Genomic DNA, 17,701 nt, shown 5'->3' on the forward strand with positions numbered 1-17,701 from the left:
TTCAGGACTGATGTCTTTTGTGTCCATGAATTTGAAGTGTAAGGTACATGCTTGATAAAAAACAAATAAAGCAGCAGTGACTAAATGAGTAGGGTGAAACACAGATATATGGAGAAGTATGATGGTAATACCTATATAGGAAGCCAAGTCTGTACTAAAGCAACAATAGATTGAGCATAGCCAATGTACAGGCTATTTTCAATATGCTAAATACTGGAAGATACACCATCAAAATATATGATTAAATTCTTCTCAAAATTCATATTATTCAGAAAATTAAATTTACCAACAGACCCACTAAGATCGTACTCAATTAAACAACCAGAAGCCTACTTTACCTAAGCATGCATTCATCAAAGATAGGAATGTGAAGATATAATCCACGAGTTCTTGTATGTGTGTGAATGTATGCATGTGTGTTATCTTGGTATACATAGATGCCAATTTTTTTTCATAGAATCTCTTGGCAATGTTCTGAACATGTTGTGAAATCATTACTATTACTTTCACAATAATGCTTATCACAATTTACTGTATTTTCTTACTAGATATCTTTTACAAGATATATTTCTATAAGAAATCTTATGAGGAAATTTAGTTTTTGAGCCCCTCATAACGTGATAGTAGAAAGTGAGGAATAATACATGGTGGGGCGTGCTATTACAGGAAAATAACCAACAATGGTTTTGTATCTTAACAGCTTGAAGTTGATCATTTCTATTACTTTACACAGGAATTACTCTGCTGTGTGTTTATACCTTTAAATAAAACCTCCCCAAACTGTATATTATATAATAAATAAGTCTGCATATTGAAGAAATACTTTTCTTCCTTTTGCTCATTTAAAAGTCCAGTCTCAATTTTTTGGTGTTAAATTCAGATTAGAAGTTACATAACATGACCTACTTACAGCTGTGATGCGGATGTTATACAGGTTCACCTTGTCCTTTTATCCAACCACCAAGTGGTATGACCCAGCTCAGAAAAGACTCAAGGAAAGTTCAAAGGCACTCTCCAACCTACCGCTGTGGTCAATTCATCCTGCTTTGGTGGTTGTGTGTGTGTGTGTGTGTGTGTGTGTGTGTGTGTGTGTGTGTGTGTGTGTGTGTGTGTGTGTGTGTGTGTGTGTGTGTTTGTCTGAAAAGTGTGTCAGTATGAGCTACAGCCTTTTTGAAGCCCGCCACACACATGTGGATTCACAAAAACAACACATATAGGAAGGTGTAATTTCTGATGGAGACAAAAACCATGTTCTCACTGATGCTGTGGATTGTCACAGATTTATTTTCAGTAACAAATCACCTGCAACTGCACTGCTCTCGGCTGATTGCTCAGTAAACCCGCCACCAGAAAAGTGCACAGGAGAAAAACAGAGAGAAAAAGAGAGAGAAAAGGAAGGGCACCGCACTGATCTCTGAATACAGCACGTAATGCAAGGTCAAAGAGTTATTGAATACCCGGGGGGAAGACAGCAGGCGGTACAAAGCATGTTTCCTGTCCCACATTCGTCAAGGCTTTGGACTGGCAACACAGACACACACAAAAAATCCAGAGTCAGGGGAATACTGAAGTACAGCCATGTTGCACTTGCAAGACAAATATAAACATATTTTTAATAGTGGAATATCAGTATGCTCATATTTTGGTGAATTATTTGCACAGATCCTGTGGTAATCCTTTGAAGATCCCTTGCCTTAACCCTGAGCTGGACCATTATAAATATGAACGTATGCACAATTTTTAACTAGCATGAATTTCTTTAAAATTCATTAAAAAATCATAAATAAATCAGAGTGTATGCCACCGCAAATTATGACCGTTGCATTTAACTGCACCTCAGAGCTCTTTGAACTTTTTTTTTTGGCCATCATTACTGTGTGTGCGCTTTGACTTTGACTAAGCAGTTTGCCCAATTACCATAGCATTGCATTCATGTTCCCTTTCCCAATCAGCCTGGGCTGCTGGCAGGCTTTCAGAGGCGACAAGTGGGCTGTCATCATGCAGTCACAAACTAACAGTTCATTTAAAAATAAATTTTGTCAGCTATGCCTTTTTTTTTCCTTTTTAGAACGTAAATATTCCATACATTAAACTGCTTCTATTGTTTATGTGCTATTGCTACAGAGAAACTCCAGTAGGTTTTTTCTTTTCTTTCTTTTTTTTTAAACCTATGCATACTCCTACTAAATATTAATTGTAAATAATTATTTAAAGACGCCTTTTCGACATTGCCCTTGTTAAAGATTGCTGACGAATCAGAGATCCTAAATAGCATGTATACCCTACTGTGCATTTTACCGTTCACAGTTTGACTCTATTTGCATGCCTTTTTCCCCCAGTGAGGATTATACATGTTAATGAAGGGCACTGGTTGTGTTTTATTTTTTCGAGGGGAGTGAATGTTTACACATTCTAATTTGCTCCCATTAAAGGCAGTGATTTTTTTTCACCATACACCTGCTATTAAAGTCCTAATTGGCTTTTTGCTTAAGACACTGCTTTAATGAGAGAAACATGGCACAGTCAGATGCCTGATTAGGGCCAAACTCTGATGCGGTGCACTAAAAACCCATAAAGCTGTGGACGGCAGGTCTGTTTATGATTTATTTATGAAGAGCCAATTTGGGGATGGGGATTTATCAAAGACTAGCAGAACTGACTCAGCTGCTCAAGCAATAATTGTCTTTGGCCAGGCCTTTTAATTATAGCGGAATCAGAATAAAAGCATGGACTCACTCTTGCCATTTGGGAACAAGAATAAGGGAATGTTACCAAAGAGTGGCAGTAGTCCATATTCATTTAGGTGGTTATGTACGGAATAAAATATGGAGTGTTCTATTATAGGAAAATAATCAATGGCGGTTCTGATGGTGTGTTGCAGCTAAAGAAGAACAGTATATCTTAAACTGTTTTAGTGGGCTTTTACCACAGTGATATAATAGACAGCATGTACTTTTTTACTTATAGTAAACAGTTACTGAATTTTGTAATAACTGTTTACTTCACAAAGAGTTTGTGAAGTAAACAGTTATTCATTCATTCATTCATTCATTTTCTACCACTTATCCGAACTTCTCGGGTCACGGGGAGCCTGTGCCTATCTCAGGCGTCATTGGGCATCAAGGCAGGATACACCCTGGACGGAGTGCCAACCCATCGCAGGGCACACACACACACACACATACACACACTCTCATTCACTCAATCACACACACACACTACGGACAATTTTCCAAAGATGCCAGTCAACTTACCATGCATGTCTTTGGACCGGAGGAGAAACCGGAGTACCCGGAGGAAACCCCCGAGGCACGGGGAGAACATGCAAAGTCCACACACACAAGGTGGAGGCGGGATTCGATTCCCCAACCCCGGAGGTATGAGGCGAACATGCTAACCACTAAGCCACCGTGTCCCTAAACAGTTATTACTTCACAAAATCAATTTTATAACAAGTAACAGGGAAAAATCGAAAAATTAAAAAAAAAAAAACTCATGCTTTCAGAAAGACAGGAACCAAAAATATAAAACCTTGATTTTTCCTAGACTTTCCTAAAATGAACTTGTTTCATGGTGAAATACTTTTTCTTCATTACAAAGCATGATTTTTCTCAATACTATTTTTTATTTGCAAAATAGAAACACAACTTATAAAATATTTTAAGCACTGTGCTATAAAATTATATACTGTATGTGCTGACTGTATTGTTAACATATGCTGCCCTTGAAAAGATAGCATCATGGACACTGGGTGTATGATAGCTACAGAGCAAGGAGCAGCTGGTATGCTCTGTTGTGTGTCACCAGAGTTATAGCCAGTATATGATTTTCAGGCTTTTCAAGGGCAAAGAGGTGATGCTGCTCCCATGTTGGAGCTGAATAATGGACTGGAACAAGGCCAGAGAGACTTGTCAGCACACCTGCGGCCACAAAAGTCAGAGGCAAGGAGAGATATTAAGGTCAAAGAGCTGCTCAGTGATGTGCTCTGGACCCTACCAAGGCAATCTTCCATGTGGGACAGGCCATGACTCTTAGCTTTCCTCTTCAGCTTAGTGGCAAACTTGTCTGTTTTTCACCTTCCGGTGGTATGGTCCAGTGGAGTACTGCTGGGTGAACATCCATGTCTTGTTTAGGAGAAGTTGAAACCTTTTCTTGCACAGAAAGAGAGTCACTGTCTTCAAAATTGGTGTTTTACAGAGATTAACGTGCAAAAACACAACAGAGCAGGATCAGGCAATTAAATTCTGTCACCCCAAAGTGTCCTCCTGTCTATCCTGGACAAGGGGATTTCTTTTCGTGTGAATTAACGGTACCATCGCAACAAGTGTGGCATTATCATCCTCCCTCCCATCTCCCCAACATAGGTGATTTAGTGAACAAGAGAGAGCTTCATTTGTTTCCTACTTAATTGGATTACTGCTGGAGGCAATGAAAAGGGTGCAAAATTTAGTGCAGAAAAACAAATAGGGACGTTGGAAGAGGAGGACGGTCATAAACAAGAAGCAATTTTCTACTAAAATGAAATTTGCTGTAGGTGATGGCCGAGTCCACTTTTGAGAGCCTAAGCTCATACACCAGGGTGGTGAATGAGGATCTTAGATAAGACAATGTTGTTTCCAGAAGGCTGTTTTGCAGGGTACACACACACTTAGGCAATTAAATGAATACACAAAGCCCTGCGCATTCAACAGCAGTGTACATTTTCTCGTTATTCGAACTTTCCCAGGATATCATGATCATTAATCAAGACTTGGTAGGCTAAGATCAGTGTCCTCTAGGGCCTCTTGCCTTTAACAGCGCTTTAAGCATCGTACTTGAAGTCCCAGAGATCAGTTTCCTTAACTTCAGTATCAACTCCTAGGCTTGTATTAACTATCCCTCATAATATGAGCGTCGTACAAAAAGGAAGGACATATTTTTATAGGAAATCGCTTGCTCATGACAGTAACCAATATCCAGTTTCTAATTAGTTCTCCTTAGTGGAATTTCTCATTCGTTAGGTGTGTCTAAGACAGAAGGCAAGTGCCTTTATTCCTTGATGCCAGTGCTGACTGTCTTAGGGATGATTTATGCTTCTTGTGTCTGTGAATCTGTACAGAAGGCATTTACAAGTAAGACAAAAAAATTTTATAGAAAAAAATCAACCAATCAGAATTAAGAAATGAACATTTACATGGCATAAAATGGTATTTTTAAAATGTAAAATTATGAGCCTGCACAACAATTTATTAAGCATTATGAATTCTTTTATAATTAATCATATGTATTAAGAGCACACAATGATATGTTTTAAGAACAATGGTTATGTTATGTTTGTTGAATATTTCTTTTCCAAATTTAGTCCCATTTACTTTTATAATAACCTCCATTTTCTGCCAACCAGTCCTCAACCTGTCCTGTTTAACTCATCATGTCTTCACAATGTGTATCTCCAGTTTCAATCTTGTCCCAATTCAACTCAATTCAATATAGATTCCTAAGCCAGACTTTACTTAGCAAAGAGCATCAGATTCACACAATGTATTGTGAGATTTTGCGAGCTATGCTAAAACCCATGATCCCCTTCTCTCCCTCCCACAACAGATTTTCACAGGAGTATAAATATGTTCTGAGAAGACAGTGATTTAATAGCTAAGACTGTTTCTCAAAAGAAAAGGCTAGAAACTGGTTTCGAAGGCAACAATATGTCATGGAAACGCACTGACAACTGAGAAACGTTAGATGTTACTCAACGAGGTGTTAAAAATCAGCCAGATAGAGGTCTCTCGTGAGGTGGGTTTATATGCAAACATTCAATTCAGACACAACTGGATGCATTCCTGTCACTGTGGGCACCCTGAGTAGACAAAATAAAAACAATACAATATACTATACAATAGATTACACAGAAAACATCAAGCAGACAAACAGTAGCTTGCCAAGTAAACAAACTCCATTTGTAAGATGTAGATGATGCAGTTGGTCACAGTAAATAGCAGTGAAATTGTTGAATTAATGTAACATTCAGTTACATACTCGAGTTTGGTATTGTATTGTGTGTGTTTGTGTGTGAATGAACTGAGAAATATTTGAGACTGTATTGAGATGGAAAAATAAATCCGGATCTTCAGTAACTGGAGAAGACTGGACCTGGAACACTTTAATTAGCACTTGTAGCGACACTCGTTTATGTTCGTCTTACATTTGATACTAACGCTGTCTAATCAATTGTAAGACAAATCTGGGATTATATATGCTTCATGCTTTACCAAACATGTTACTTGCTTTTAATAAAGCACTCATTTAGTGGCTTATTGCTATCAGATAGTGGACTTTGAGGAAGAATTTAAATGTAATGATAACTCCACAGTGAGTGCTTTATTCAAATACTTTTGACTGACAGGTGAAATCAGTGTGATGTTGTATTATAAAAATGAAATCTATAAACATGCCAGTTTTTTTCAGTCATGAACCAGAAATTGTATCAATTCACTAATGCCTTATGGCAAGGGCAACTCTACAAGGGCATCTTAAAAACAGCAATTAAACAAGGCCGGATTGTAGATCTGACATTGGAAGGATGGAAGGGTCATGTCTTTCTCACTTTGTTGTGATTGAACGGCTTCAACGGCTGATTGCCAGCTTGACTGTATGATGCCACTACTCTCTTTCCCCCCCAACGGTATTAATTGTACAGGAAATTCATTGAAGGGTTTGGCGAGACTATGTTAATGAAGCTGCAGGCAGAGCTCTTTAAGTCCCCAATGTCTGCCTCTTTAAGCAGGATCTCTAGCGTGGCCCTATTCATTAAAGTTACATCCACCTCAGAGTTGGCTACGTACCCTGCCAATACTGCAGAGCTATAAATATATATATATATATATATATATATATATATATATATATATATATATATATATATATATATATATATATGTGTGTGTGTGTGTGTGTGTGTGTGTCTCATGCTGCTATATGCTAGAGCAGCTCACTGTTTTATTATTTACCAAGAGTTGGATATGGCCTTCTATTCTGCATATCCACTAGTCAGTTTGGAAAGAAAGATGAAATGGTACGTAAGAAATTGCAGTGTTCTTTAGAGCAGAGAAGAGACACAGTGCAACTGGATTATTCTGTCACTCTAGTCATATTGTACTGTACATGATCATCGATCATGAGAAACACAAGGTCCTTTTACTCACTCTTAGCCCCATATGATTTTCCTACATGCACATTATACCATTTTTCTGGCCCTGATTCAACGTGATGGAACCTTTCGTTTGAGCTTAATGTTGATGCATCATGCAATTCTTGCAGTTTTGTTTCATGTGCATGTTCATGCTGCACGCCTACATTCTACCACATCCCAAAGGTATTCTGTTGGATTCATATTATGCTCAAATGGCATTCATGCAGTGATTAGAATTACGGGACCTCTTCGTTTGACGTGTTGCGCACGATCACTGAGATGTTTCTCTGATCACTACAATTGGTGAGTGGTTATCTGATTTACTGTAGACTTTAAGTCAGCTTGAACAAGTCTGGCCATTCTCCATTGATCTTTCTCATTAACAAAGAGTTTACGTCTGCAGAACTGGATGCTTTTTTTCTTTAATGCCCCATTCTTAGTAAACTCTAGAGACTAATTTGCCTAAAAATTTCTTGAGATCAGCAGTTACAGAATTACTCAAAGCCCATCTGGTGCCAACAATCATGCTATTGTCAAAATCACTGAGATTACATTTTTCTCCTGTCTAATGGTTGATCCAATGCTGCTGGCTTGTATTTGATTGGTTTTCTGCATTGCACTTCTTCCACACGATTAGCTGATTAGATAATTGCATGAATGCGTAGGTGGACTGCAGATGTTCTTAATAAAGTGCTCAGTAAGTGTATGTCCTGTCTCACAGACAATATCAGACTGCCTTTCCGACATCTATTCCTGGGTGGAAATCCATCATCTGGAACTGGCTCTAAGCTTGACTAGGTTTTCATCATATTTACAGCTATCACTCTTGCATATTCTGTTTCATCACCTAACTGCACTACAGGAGTTCTCTAGAGTTCAACTCTCGTTCTGCTCTTATTTCTCTTTTATCACTTAGCTTAATGATCAGATCATATTAGCTTGCTTTTTTGATCACTAATGGCACACAACTTTCATTTTTTTTTCTTTTTTATTATTTATATAGCACACATTATACAACTGACGTTGACCAAGGTGCTTCACAAACAGTCATATAAAACACTTAATTTAAGAGTTGCATACAACCACAGTACAATATAAGTAAAATAATAAAAAAAAAACAAGCAGACATTAAAACAACAGAAAGCTATCCTATCACTAGCTAAAACCCAAAAGACCCAGCCCCTTCAGACTGCCCCCGATGCTACCTCTAATAAATGGGTTTTTAACAAGGCCTTAAACACACCCAGCGACTTTGCCGATCTGACGGACTGCGGAAGGTCGTTCCATAATAAAGGACCAACACGCGAGAATGCTCTGTCCCCTTTGCGTTTGTAATTTGTTCACACAGTCACAAGGAGATTTTGGTTTTCTGATCTCAGCCACCTAGACGGGGTGTATACCGACAACAAATCTGAGAGATATGGTGGTGCCAAATTATGTAGTGCTTTAAAAAAAAACTGTGTTTTTCTTTTCCATGGATGATATTGGACTGCCTTTCTTATATATCTTTTTGGATGGATAAACTGAATTTTAACAAAACAAGTCGGTTTAGATTTATGGCATTTGTCAGATAACCTTATCCAGAGCGACTTCCAAACGTGCTTTGAAGTATCTATCAATGAATACATCAACACTGGTAGACTAGGTCACAGACTAAAGATAAAGTCAGTCTAAAACTCTGTTGTGAGAAGTTATAAAAGCCCCTTATTTACATGCTTTGTATTTAGATGATGAGCTCAATTCCCCAGATCACATAAACCACTGGATCTTGTAGATTTCTGTTCCACATCATTATTAGAAATAAAAGATTCCTGACTACAGGAATTGATGAAATTTGCAGATAAGATTAATGCAGCATCGCTGATCTTCTCTTAGGTGGTACCAGTTTTAAACCTGAGTATTGTTTACCCCCTATTTTGAGTTTAGCATGTTCTTCTCTAGGTTTCCTCTGGGTTCTCTGGTTTCCCCCTATCTCCCAATAACATGCCAATATTGGATTGGCTCCTGAAATTGTCCTTTAGGTTGAAATTGTCCTTAAGGACCTGAAATTGTCCTTTAGGCCTTTAAATTGTCCTTTAGGTAAACTTACTGAGAATAGATGAGGGATAAATGAATGAATGAATGAATGAATGAATGAATGAATCATCTCCTTTTCTCTACAGAGCTGATGCAGGGAGCTGACATTGTTCTGAACACTCAGGGCTTTAAAGTGAATAAGCAGCATCAGGAACATTGGCAATGAAATCAATTAACTTCAGCACCTCCTTTAAAAAAAAAAAAACTCCCACACACACACTAACGTGAAACACCAAGGTGCCAGGGAGACGGCTCTTAGCCAGGAAAAGGAGAAGGATGAACGTGAGGAAGGGAGGGCAAAGGAGCTCTCACATGAGCTCTCGACAAAAGTGATTTATCTGACCAGAGAGGCAATTTAACACATCTCCGCTGATTTGCGAATGTTCTCGCCTCTGTGTCCACCGCCATCAATACGTGTGTCAGTGAGAGGCTCTAAATAACAGCGGGCCGCTTATTACACTGCTAAACTCGATCGAATCGGAGAAGAGCTGAGAGGAAAAGGAGGAGGCACTGGTTGACCCGTGTCCTCCTAAATGAGCACACTGGTGTAAATATCGAGGCCCTGCAGTGGATTAATCAAGTTTGGTCATTATTCTGTGGAAAGGTGTTTGACTTTCCTTTCCCACACTAAGACCCATTTTGCCCTTGATCACCTTGTGTGAGAGTGTTTGTGTGTAGAAGTGCTGGGTAATTAGCAATAACATATTTTACACATATTCTAATTGCAGTCACCACTTTTAAAATGTCTGTTATTAATTAAAAATGGTTAACTGTGTTGAAGTTAGTTAATTGGATAGCATTATAGTCTAACTGATACAGTTTAAAGGAGCGACTCTGGTTCAATACGACCTATTTGTTTGATTCGGCTTTATTTAGTTGCAAATTGTATGGTGTCATTTTCATTTTTTTTATAGCCACTTATTATTTTAGCAATTAAAAGATGCCATTGCTTTCTCACATTTCCATGGGCCCCTGTTCCACCCTGAGCTTGAAGAGGATCCTGAACTATCCTGAGTGGAGTTTCACATGTTCTGTTTGTGCCTATGTGGTCTTGCTCTGGGTTCTGTGGTCTCCTCTTATGTGAATGTGTGCGTCCATGATACCCTGTGATGCACTGGCATCCCATGAAGGGTTTATCCCTGTCTTGCACATGTGTTCCTGAGATAGGGTCGAGATCCACCATGACCTGAACTAGGATAAAGCAACATTTTAAGGAATAACAATACAATGTAAACATAAAGACTTTTTGTCTGTTTACAATGATAGAGAGACCAAAATAGATTAGGTACTGGGCAAATTAATTGTGACTTTCATTTAGGCTTTATGCCTGAGCTAGGTGAAGATACATATGGGCCTCTGTCTGTGCTTTTGTAAAGGTGCGAATGGCATTATAGGGGTGTGTGTGTGTGTGTGTGTGTGTGTGTGTGTGTGTGTGTGTGTGTGTGTGTGTGTGTGTGTGTGTGTGTGTGCACAAGAGAGAGAGTATATGAGAAAAAGGATGAGCTAGATGTGTTTAGGATATAAAGACAGCACAAGTCATGTTTTTTTGCTTCCTGTCTTGCCTACGCTTTCGAGCAGCTGTAATAATTACAGTCTCTGCTTTCACAACATTTTTCTCACTCCTCTATTTCTGTACTATCTCTCTTTCTCTGTCTCCGTCTCTCTCTCTCCGTCTCTCTCTCTCTCTCTCTCTCTCTCTCTCTCTCTCTCTCTCTCTCTCTCTCTCTCTCTCTCACACACACACACATACACTCTCTCTCTTTCTCGGCAGTCTGTCACTGTGCTCTTCTCGGTTTCCCAGAGTCACGAGAGTGAAGAATTCTCACTCAGGGTCTCCCATCACTGCTTTATGAGGTGTGCTGTAGACACATTTCCTCGAAGAGGAATGCATAGAAATCACTTTAAGGGTGTTTTCACACTTTTTTCCCGACCTTGTGTTGAGAGTTCTGCATACTTCTCCAAGTACTAAAGCTGTTTAATCACAAAACATTATTTTTCGTTTACAAATTAGTCTGGGGTTTGGTGCAAACGAGCTTATGAAAGTGACCTGATGAACTTGTGTTTAAGAAAAGTAGGGAAATGCATTGTCAAAATTATTATATTATGTTCTTATAAATAATTCTTATTATGAGATTACCGAACAAGAAATATTTGTTTTAAATATTAATAGCTATTATATTAGATTCTAATAGCAGATAATGTTTTTTCTAATGCTGCTTCTTTTAAGAAATAAACATTTTAAAATTAGAAAAATATCTGGTATCTGGCAATAGAACAAAACTATTAAAATGTCTAGAAATATGAATGATAATCATGCTAATAAGGTCAAGATAAGTTGAATCATTACTATTTTTGGTTTACAGTAATTACACAATAGTAGATACATTGCCCGTATTCAAGATATATTCACTTCCTATGATGTCATTTCCTGTAGTGTGTGTACAATGTGCAGTTTGTGTCCCAAAACATTGTGCACAGATGATGTGAGACAATCTATGTATTATTTGAATCTATAAATTTTTAAATAAAAATATAAATTTGGGTAAAAAAATAAAAAAGCTGTAAACTTGTGCATGTGTGTGTCTTTGTAGTGTGTACAAGTGATATTGTGATATGAGTTTTGAGAGTAATCCAGTTCACGAATGGTTAAGAGACATAGAGAGAGAGAAAGAGAGAGTGAGCGAGAGCGAGAGAGAGAGAGAGAGAGAGAGAGAGAGAGAGAGAGAGAGAGAGAATGGACGTATCACGGACAATGGAGCAAATTTCATTTTTCAATTTCTGTCTTTGAGAGTGATTGAGTGAGTGAGTGAGTGTGCAAGCGTGCGGCCAATAACAGAATCTGTGTTACCTTGGCAACTAATCCTATTTACTGGGTATTGGATCCATTATTCAGGCATTAAGTGCCAAAGCTAAATAGATGTCCTCTCCGTGTTTCGGGGACACCACAGCAACAGGCCAGCATTAAAAGACTTACAGCAGCGTTATTAGATATTGCAAATAACATATTTGTAATTGAATTAAATGGGAAACTTCAAAATTCTCACCAAGAAGCGTAATGCGTTTGAATGTGATGCAAATAGTCAGTGTCTGTTCTCTCTCGAGCCTAAATGATTTAACACGTCCTCGGGACATAACAAGTTTTGCATTTTGAACATGAGTGACATTAGATCAATAGCCATATTTAGCATAATGTGCAAATGTATGTAAATCTCACACCTATTCTCAGATTTTCATATTCTGTCTTATTGGTGTGTATTTGTATACCTGCAAGTGCACAGTTTTTATTTATTTATTTATTTATTTATTTATTTATTTATTTATTTATTGGCACTGTGACAGAAGGAGTATAATGCATTTCTCTGTTCCACAATAGCAGGCGGATTGTCAGGCTCCTTTAGCGAGCGTGTTCATGGGTTTAGATGACACTCACTGGAAGGTTAGTTGTCAGCTTGTAGCAGGGGTTTGTACACCCAGCTGTGCTCAGTGTGTGTGTGTGTGTGTGTGTGTGTGTGTGTGTGTGTGTGTGTGTGTGTGTGTGTGTGTGTGTGTGTTTGTGTGTGTGTGTGCGTGTGTTTGCGCGCATGCTAAAAACGTTCTGTAAGAAAGCTTACAGTTTGACACACACCTCTATAGCGTATTCTCAGTCTCTAAGTATTTCTTTAGCTGAAACTGGAACAATGTCAAATGCAGTATCAGAGCAGTAGAACTAGTATTTGGGTTAAAATAATTTCAGTTTCAACAATATATTTTTTGCAAGAATGGTAGATTATACTGTGTAACTGACAAAGCAAATGTACACAGTAGAACCGAAGGTCAATAACAGGTCAATATAAGACTAAAACACAGGTGGTATTAATGTTTAATAAATTATATACCATTTAAAGCATCACGTTATTTGACTTTACATGTTAAAATAGACTATTTTGGACTTTTCTGGAGCTAAGAAGAATCGTAACATAAGAAAAACCTGCAGTGGTATGAAGCCATGATGCTAGGGTTGACTTCTTGCTAGCCCTTGACTATAGATTCATCAGTGACAGTCATGTTTATGTTTGGTTTATATTGACTTGTTTCATTTACAGTAATCTTAAGTCATAATAAGAATTATTTGACAGATTTGTCTGTGACGTGAAGAGCAAGTAGTACGAGATCATCCAATCAGCATGCCGTTGAGCTAAAGTTGGCGAGGTTATGGAGGAAGTAAGCATTTTCGCTTTTCTTTCTAAATGTTTGTGTAATGGCAGCACAGAGCATTTTGAAAATTTTCGGATGTCGAGGGCAACTTTTGATTATTTGATCCATTTTGTAGGCGTAGTCACGTTTGTGTGCGTACTCGCCGGCGCATAGTTGTGACGAATGTCGAAGTGCAGTAGATTAACGTAAAAGTCGCATCAAATCCGCCTTGGTCGTTCACACTGCGGCCACGTTGGAAAAAATCAGATTTGGGTCTGATTCAGGACCACATATGGAAGTGATCTGAATCTGATTTGAAAAAATCAGATCTGGGCCAGATTTGAGTGTTCACACTACTCCTGAAGAAGTCTGACCTGGTCACTTGACCCCAAAAAAATCAGATTTGTTCCACTTTTACCTGCAGTGTGAACGGGGCTATAGAGCCTCGGGTTACAATCAGTTACAGCCATGTTCAGTGATTACACAGAGTGACACGCCCCTTGGATCTCTATTTAAGCTCCATCATCAACAGGGATTGAGAAGGAACATGTAAAGCAATGCATGTGTAATGAGTATAAATAAATAAATAAAACAAAACCACAAAACTATAAATTTAATGCATATTAGTTTAAATTAAAGCTTTAATAAACGCTACATAATGTCTGTTTATTGTGTTTGGTATTTAAGGGAATTTAGCATAAAGATATATACTGTAGCACTTCAGATTTAAAGCACATTTAAACAAATATAAATCATGAATAAATCTGCCTATCTGCCTTTAGGCATGGGTCATAGTTTGCCCCATATTATTCTGCACATACCAAACTCAAAAACACACTCAAACACTCGTTCAATATGCATCCATATCTATAGCATGTCTATAACTGTTTAGATGCTGTTTTTGCACATGATGTCTTGCACATTGACTCAATTGCTATTTTGCACAGCACATTTCCAACTGCTGCTAATACACAAATGTATATATGTTTACTAGAACATCTTTGTACATAATCCCATATTTTTGCACAATGTGCTATATAATATTCAGCATGCACATGCTATATTCATGTATTTTTCCTGTAGTGTTTTGTCTGACTTTTGCTCTGTCTTTTGTTTCACACTGTTTGCACAAGGTTACACACAATGCACTTTATGTGGCTAAGACTAGCTTACTTAAGTCCTTAGCTCTGTTTTATTCCTGGAGAAACGTTGTCTCATTTCACTGTGTGTATAGATCACAGCTATATACAGTATGGTTGAAATGACAATAAAAGCTTCTTGACTTGACATGACTTGACATACTATGACATACCTCTAGTATTTTTCTAATTGTATTTTTTATGTATTTTTTATGATTGTTGCAGCCAAAAATGCTTGATTTTGCTGTAGTGCATTTTTTTTTTTTTGCTTAAAAATCGGTAAAATTGCAAGCACAGGATTGTTCTTTGTTCTGGCGAAGACACGCTGTTACTTTGTCTCGGCCCAAATCGGTAAAAAAATCTGTGGTGATTTGGAAAATTGCAATCTTCTTAGAAAATTGCAAAATTGTGTGCTTTTGCATTCATTTTACAATCACAAAATCCTGAAATCCTTGAGGGACTATTTTTAACACGCGATAGCTAAGTGGTTAAGGTGTTGGATTACTGATTTTAAGGTTGCAAGTTTGAATCCCAAGTTCACCAAGCTGCCACAGCTGGACCCTTAACCATGGAGTTGCTAAGTTGCTCTGGATAAAGGAGTCTGCCAAATTTCTCTCATAATTTTGTTGCCAAGGTTTTTAATAGATATTAGATAGATTACACTGTAGTCGAATAAAAAGTTATTGATTGTAAACAACAAGTCGCAAATGATAGCAAAGAATAGCATATAAAATTAGCCTCAAAATAATAACATATAATAATAAATTAACCGGGGAGCACGGTGGCTTAGTGGTTAGCACGTTTGCCTTACACCTCCAGGGTTGGGGGTTCGATTCCCGCCTCCGCCTTGTGTGTGTGGAGTTTGCATGTTCTCCCCGTGCCTCAGGGGTTTCCTCCGGGTACTCCGGTTTCCTCCCCCGGTCCAAAGACATGCATGGTAGGTTGATTGGCATCTCTGGAGAAGTGTCCGTAGTGTGTGAGTGAATGAGAGTGTGTGTGTGTGCCCTGCGATGGGTTGGCACTCCGTCCAGGGTGTATCCTGCCTTGATGCCCAAAGATGCCTGAGATATGCACAGGCTCCCCGTGACCCGAGGTAGTTCGTATAAGCGGTAGAAAATGAATGATGAATGAATAAATTAACCCTTATAATGATGGCAGGATGACACAATTTTTTCTTCTGGTAGACTCATTTAACTTTTCTCCCCAGTACAGTATATGTTGGCGTTTATCCATGTCCATGTACTTCTCAAATTCAGGTATGATGCTACATATTTTCCGGTAGAATGTGTTTCTTTGTGTTAGAAAATACAACTATGTTTCCATCACTCAGCTGACAGTAAGTGCACAGCCGGTCCTCTCTGGACAGCCAGGTCTGTCTGTGCTGACCTTTCCAGGCTGTACTTTCTCAGTCTGTATGTTGTCAGGGCAAGTTTCCTGAAGTGAGGTATATAGCTGTTTTATGTGTATTAATGTTTTAAGGCCATATAACCTATAATTCGATTCAATTTTATTTTATTTATTTAGCGCTTTTAACAATGAAACTTGTCACAAAGCAGCTGTTTAGAAATCCAGATTTTCATTTCAGTTTATCATTGAAGTGCATTTCTTTTTTTAGTCCTTTATAATTGGGTTTTGGTTAATGTTAGTAGCTAATGTGAAGCTGTCACTGGTGTTAGTTTTACATATCTGTAATAATATCAGGATTGAGCTTTGGAACCAACAGAAGTAAAGTACTAGATTTTATGCTTATTGCTGTTTTTTATGGTAAACTTCCTGTCTTATTGCTCGCTCTCTCTCTCTCTCTCTCTCTCTCTCTCTCTCTCTCTCTCTCTCTCTCTCTCTCTCTCTCTCTCTCTCTCTTTCTCTCTCTTATTGGTTTTCTCTTTCCGTTTCCATTGCTCTTTTTTAAGGACATTTAGTCAGTCTCAGTCTGTTGTTCAGATGTCACGGACAGCAGCCGGGGTTGATTTAAAATGAGATCACTTTGCTATAAAAGGTGACAGTGATATACGGGGGAATATCAGCGAGGCCAAATATGCAATTGACATTTTATTAGAATGAACTTGAAATAAAATATCACCAGATGAAAGAAAGAAAAAAAAAAACACTTAATTTAAAATAAAACACCTTCTGGGATTATAACTTCCATGGACTTCTGTAATAAAAACATACACTATAAACTGTTGTAATTTTAAAATAATTGGATAAATTATTCTCCACATGAGTTCATATTTCAAAAATAATTAATGAACAAGGATGCTCAGTGGGTTAAGCTACCATTTAATTCAGGAAGTGAAGGGGTATCATTATTGTGAACTTAGTGACTTGGAAAAGATGCATGGAAGTGTTATAACATAATTCATGTACACTAAGAGGAGAATGAGGGTCACCAGTCACCGGGAGGCAGAGTTTAGTAAGGAGACAGCACTAGGGGAAAAAGCTGTTCTTCAGTCTACTGGTTTTTGTCCGGAGGCTCCTGAAGCGCCTACCAGAGGGAAGGGGGACAAACAGTCTTTGGGCATTGTGAGAGGAGTCTTTAAGAATGCTGCGAGCTCGAAGCAGACAGCATTTCCTTTGGACGCCCTCAATGGCTAATGGTTAATAACACCCATTCTTAATCTTAATACATTTTTTGACCATTCCTCTAGAAGCACATTTGTCAGGTCAGGCAATGATCTTGTATAATAAAGCCTGGCTCACAGTCTCTGCTCTAATTCACCCCAAAGGTGTTCTAATGGGTTGAGGTCAGGACTTGATCATCCAGTAACTTCAAAAGTTTGGTTTGCTTCATTACGCAAGTTACCTAAATTACTTTGCTACCTTGCAGCTAGCTCAGTTACTCACTACACTCACTTGTGTAGTTAGACTGCTTAATTAGTTTTGTTAACAGACTTAGTTAACCTAGTTAGCAGCTTTCACCAGACACCCTGTTTTCACTAAAATATAACATCATTATTAATATTAATAGTCTGCATTCCACTGTTATTATCATAATTACCAGATACAGTAAACACATATTTCAACGTATAGTCCGACGTCGGCATGACAGTCAGACCTAAAATTATACAAAATCTCAAATTGGGATAATCGGTGTCATATAATCATGTTCATTAGTTATTTTGTAATTGAGTTCTGGGGACTGGGA

General features: G+C 38.1%; 1 protein-coding gene across 3 annotated transcripts in view; it reads left to right on the forward strand.

Moving 5' to 3' along the window:
* The window catches only part of LOC113644489 (RNA-binding Raly-like protein), a 186,916-nt gene that overhangs the window by 75,228 nt on the left and 93,987 nt on the right, over positions 1-17,701 (forward strand). The window lies entirely within an intron of this gene.

The sequence above is a fragment of the Tachysurus fulvidraco genome, chromosome 3 (assembly GCF_022655615.1).
Source record: "Tachysurus fulvidraco isolate hzauxx_2018 chromosome 3, HZAU_PFXX_2.0, whole genome shotgun sequence".
In the NCBI taxonomy this organism is placed as follows: domain Eukaryota; kingdom Metazoa; phylum Chordata; class Actinopteri; order Siluriformes; family Bagridae; genus Tachysurus; species Tachysurus fulvidraco.